This window comes from Chinchilla lanigera, unplaced genomic scaffold (genome assembly GCF_000276665.1).
Source record: "Chinchilla lanigera isolate Chin_1 unplaced genomic scaffold, ChiLan1.0 scaffold00040, whole genome shotgun sequence".
Lineage (NCBI taxonomy): Eukaryota > Metazoa > Chordata > Mammalia > Rodentia > Chinchillidae > Chinchilla > Chinchilla lanigera.
The window spans coordinates 5,431,735-5,437,625 of NW_004955441.1; positions in this window are offsets into that span (position 1 = coordinate 5,431,735).

Sequence of the window (5,891 nt, forward strand, 5' to 3'; positions counted from 1 at the left end):
ATGCAGACTGCAGCTTCACAAACAGTGCTTTATTTGGTCACAGCAGCCTTCTCCTGATACTGTGAGGAGAGAACTTTATGAGATGCTAATCTAATATCTAAGATTGTGTTCATTTGCTCTTCCTTCTTGCCATTTATGGTAGGAAAAAATCTGCTGCCCGAGCACCCTAAATGTTTCCCGTATTTGTTGTCCCATCTAAATTTAATTTTCATACAGTGGGTCCAAAGGTCAGAAGGTAATTATCAATTTTCTTCTCCCACTTTTAACAGTGCGCCTGCTTTTTCTGTACAAAGGTATGCCTGAATACTACTGCTGACACCGAAAAATCCCATCTGTAATTTTTCATGTCCTTTTGGACCTTTCCAAGTTTCAGGTGTCTCTGGAAAACTGCTAATGGTTTACCTTACAATACAGAAAAAAGTATTATTAAAAAAGGCCAACATAAAAGCATAATCTCCTCAAGAAATATGTCAGTAAGATGCTGTTGTTGAGAGGGAAGAAAAGGTGGAGGAAAGATCACAGTGATTTAGAAATGCCGACACCTGGCGTCAAAGGCATAATGCCTTGAAGCCTTGTGGCTTGCAAGGTGAATGGAAACATGTCAGTCACTGCAAGCTTTATATTAATCTTCCGTACTATCTAATTTGGTTGACTCAAAATTAGATTTAATTGCAGTGGTTACATGTGCTCTTTCAACACCAGGGAGACCGGCCAACAATCATCTTTATTTTTTCCGCTGGTGAGGGCCACATTCAGTAACAAGCAACTCTTAGGAAAGTGTCTCCTCACTCTTGTTTTCCTTTTGGGTCATAGGTAAAATTATGTATTAACCGAGCTATTTATGCTTTTCTGGGTCTCTCTTGTTCCCTCGCCCCAGGCTAGCTGCTAGAGACAAGAATCTTCCTCCTACAGTATGCATCTGATAAGCAAATTTATATCTCTGGTACTGTTTTACAAATGCGATCATTCCTGGGGTTACTCTGAGGGAACTCCACGCCTCACCCAAAGGAATCAATGACAGACTTTTTAGCTGTGGGGCAGCTGTGTAGAGAAGTTATTTGGAGTAGGACTGTCTTTCCAGGATCACTCAGGGTTTAACCTGTTTCCCTTAAAACTAAGCTGGCTATGGTTATGAAGACAACACACTTAGGAGTTTTAATGCTCACTTGTGACTTGCATTAAAGATGGAATTTTCCATGGAAACAGCAGCTCAAAAGGATTCTTTGTTGGGATTGAGACCCAAGTGTAATGGATCTTTTCACTATCTTATGGGAGTATTTGTAGTGTGTTGCTGCCTTGTGCTATGATAAGATGACCATTTTTCTGATCTGCCCTGTAAAGTAAAGGCTGATGGGTGTGAACATGATCCTCCCTGAGGGGTGCAGAGTTCAGGAATCACTGCTGGGAAGGCACAAGTCCTCAGAAGTCTCTGAGGCTCACTTTGGTGACTGACCTTTCAAGGAGTTTGAGAGAACTTCAGGGGCTATTTGCCTCCACTCCTGTTCTCTATGCTGTAAACCCTGACTCTCTTGGGTTCTGAGGGCCCCATTGGAAAAAACAAAAGTCAGCCAAGACTCTTCAGTAACATTTGGATTCTCCTTTCTATTTCCTGAGGAGAATTTTCTGCTACTCCTGGAGACACCCACTCAGAAATTATAAGGTAGCCCCAGAGAAGATGGCTTCAAGTTCCTGGAGGCAACTGTTGATGAGACAGCTGACCAAGTGCGGTCAAGCCCAGGCACGGTAATATCAAGACACTTGGTACCTCGCACTGCTTTCTTCATGATAAATGACTCCCTGCATGGCATACATCCCGAGTTCTTTTCATGCCTTATCTCTTCTCTCCCTCGATCAGTTCATCTTCTTCCCCTTTGAGAAAGACCTCTCTACTTCCTATTAGCTTTTATTTTGCTCTTTATTTTTTACTGCAGGTTTCTCACATAAGAGAAACAATGTGATGTTTAAGCTTGTGTTTATTTCACTTAACATTATGGTCTCAAGGTACATCGTATCGTGTGCTGCAAACATTAGAAAAGGAAAGGAAGAGGATGAAGAGATGGGGGAGGGGGAGGGAGGGAAGGCAAAGGGGATGAAAAAAGCAATTAAGATATGTACATGTGCCAACTCCATAGAAGGAATACAAATATTTTGTACTAATAAACTAAAAAAGAAAGAAAAATAACCTTCCTTCAACATTACTTCATGTCCACCTCATGAGAAGTGTCCCAACTGTGGCTTTTAGGTCATGGAACAGGCCCTCAGGACTGGGTGTGAACTTTCCCAAGATAGGGAGTCTAATTTTATAACAACTTTTTGTTTGTTTGTTTTTCGTTTTTCTTCCTGTACCAGGAACCGAACTCACGACCTCGCGCTTGCCAGGGAGGCGCTTTGCCGCTGAGCTAAATCCCCAGCCCCTATATCAACTTTTAACCCTAGGAATCATTTGTTTAGCATCAAGTTTCAGAGTCTTATCTTCTTCCACTGAAGAATTTTTTCAAGAGAAAATCCAATCTTTCAAGCTTGGATGTGAGCATTTTTTACTCAAATCCCTGTTCCTAGGCTGGATGGCTGTTTTGAGTAGAAATCCTTTTTTTTTGTTTGTTTGTTTTTTTTCTGGTACTGGGAATCAAACTCATGACCTTGCGCTTGCCAGGCAGGCCTGTGCCACTGAGTTAAATCCCCAGCCCCCAAGAAATCCTATTAGCATAGGAATCAATCATTTTTTTTTTCTCTTTTGCTCATGATCTTCTCCAGAATTCCCCCTTCCCTAAACGGTCTTACCAGTCACGCAACAACCCCATTCTGGTTCTTCTCGTCTCTAAAGCTGTCCCCAGTATCTCCCTTCCTAGAACTCAAAGCTCTTTTTCTAAATGACCCTTATGGCAATGAATCATGCACATGCTGTAACACACTCTAATAATGATTTTATGATAAGTATAATACCCAACTCACTCAGCTTTGCTAATTTTGATATACAGCAGACATCTCTGTCTGCATGATGAGTCTCTGGAGTATTACTGCAATGCTGCACAATGGCTTTCATTTAGGCAGATGTTTTTATCTATTGTCTGTGTCAATCTGCTTTCCATGAAGAAAATTTGGCTGACCTTCAAAGGATAAATATTATTGACTTCCCTTGGAAGCCAATGGAAGTGACATCACTATTGAATTTCTTCAAGTAAAAATGGAAGATAATGAAATGCAGCACAGTAGTTGTTAAACAGATTTCATTGTTATCCATCATTCCATAAAATAAGCATAGTTCCCACTCCTCTACACGTTGTTCTTTGTAGCATTTAGCACAGAATAAATAATGATTCCCTGACAACTCATCCAGGAAATATTTAGACTTATTTGCTCTAAGAATAAGGTGAAAATTAAACATTCTTGGACGAAAAGCCCACTGGATGAAACAGTGTATGATCAGAACAAAGTGTGTGATGTTATAGATACAATCTGATGAAACAAATGTGTTAATAAATCTACCATTTTTTCTTTAGAAAATAAATGTATTGCTTAGCCAGCAAATAAGTTAATGTATTTAAATAGTTTTGAATGTTATGCTCCCTTCAATCTCATGTAATCAAACAATCTTGAAGCTACTCAAGATTGGATCAATGGTAGCTTATCATCTGGCACTTGAAAACTTCTCTTATTTTGCTGGATCTCGCCTGGAAGTGTAGGTAAGGAGACAGGGCAACACCCTACTTACATGGCTTAATGACCCAAGAAAAAATGAGTTATTCATAATTGGGGAGGTTAATTCTAAAATCTGAGAATTTTATCTGGGAATAGGTTACTAATATAATTTCCAAAGGAGAAACTCTTCTTGGAAAAAGATCGGGCTGACTCGCTCCATTGTTTATGTATTTCACAGTACAAAGACTCAGTCTTACCAGGCTCCATATTAGGAAGAGGATTAGAACCATCACCTAATGTATACACTAGTCATCACCTAATGTATACACCTAATAATATAAAATATTTATCAGGTTAATTCATGACTCACAGATTTCATCCACTCCATGACTTCAATTGTTTGCAGGAAGTTTTCAGGGGAAAAAAAAAAAAAAAGATAGCTTGCAGTGATACGAAAAGAACTTGGCTGTAATTCTGAAGAGCTGGTTTCTCTCTTCTGTTCACCTAGTGTTTTGTGTGCTTTATTGACAGTGATGCTGGCTGACTGAAATGTGATAATTAATGATTTTATATTGTGAAGAGCTAAGAACTCGATAGTTTGATCTTTCTAAGCAGACAATTCTAGGCTGAAATACAGCTTGTCCTCTGTTAGGCTTCATTACTCAGGGAAAAGTTCACCCGCAAGAATCTTCCCTGGTTTAACAAGAAGGGTCTCTGCCTATGCAAACCGCAGGATCTCTTTCTGGTTGCTGGATCACAGGTGGCTTGCTCTCTTTCCGTTTGCAAATGAGGTGCATCTTGAGCTTGCTTATCTTTAAACAAGTAAGTGGGAAGCTGTTTGGGGTTTGAGGAGAACACCAAATCAGCTCTCAGGAGGTATGAGTCCACAGTTCCTCTTTGAGGAAAAGTCCCTGGAGAAGGGACAAGGCATCAGAAGGCTGCCATAGGAGAACTGACACAATAAAATCATTTATAAACAGGTATCATACACACACTTATAATCCCAGAATTTGGAAGGCTGAGGTGGGAAGATTTCAAAAGCAGCTCGGGCTACCTAAAATGTTCCAGGCCAGCATGGACTACACGGTGAGACCCTGTCTCAAAAAACAAAACAAAGAAAATTTAAGCCATAAGTGGCTTTGTTTCCTCTTTTTAAAAGGGGATGTTTATTGCTACCTCAGTTACACCTACAAGGAGAAAATGCATGTGAATGGGCTTAGGAATAACAGTAACACACTTAAACACATGCATGATCCCTGATCACTGAGACTATCAAAGCTGTTCTCCACTGTTTCCAGAGGCAGCAGAGGAAATACAGTTTACATTCCCTTCTTTTACCCAATAGTTTGATTTTTTCCTTGAGGCCATGTAACAAATGAAGAGTCTAACGAGAAACTAGATGTGATTCACGATAATTAAGAGGGGAAACGTGCTGGAAGAACTTGACTAACACTGGCTACAAATTATGAGCTCACTGGACTCAGCCTCACTGACAAGAATTAGAAGAGGCTGGGAGGTCTCTGGAACAGTGAGAGGATGTGGTGCAACAGCAAAGGAAAACGCGAGTGGGGGTAAAAGGCACGCAACTGTGAAACGAAGGAAACATGCAGTGCTGCCGGGGAACCTGCTTCCTCTTCAAGCTGGTTAGTCATTGCAGATGATCAGATAAGAGAAGCACAAGAACTTCAAACCAGGAGAAAGAAAAAAAAATTCACTGAGGTGGCTGGGAGAAGACATTTCAGGGATACAGCTCAAGAAGAAAGAGAAGTTTGAGGGAAAGAGCTACCCACTGTCAGGTGCAAGTGTTTTCTTTGAGGGACAGAGGGTGGCTGACAAGGCAGGAGTCTGCACATTTCCTGTTCCTATTTGCTAAACCAACACCCTTGTTTACCTCGAGCTCCTTGGTGCAAGGAAGGGCTTTCTATTGCCCTCTTTGTAACTTCTTTAGTCTCATCCTATATAGAGCAGCCACATGGACAAACCTTCTTCCTACAGGGTAAGACTGAGCTTGCAGGGTATGCGGTAGAAGGTGCCTGTATGTGCGAAGAGCACAGAAAATGTGCCTCGAGAAGTTAATATTATTTTTAAAAGGAAATCTGATCACACACATTCATTTCCTCAAGTTGAGGGCTCCTGTTGTTAGCATCTCAAACCTTCAGAAAGTAAATAGAAGGATGGGTGAAAATGACTTCTTACCTTATTTGAAAGGGTCAAGAGAGGCATTTTAGACAAGCAATTTTTCTAGCCAGTCA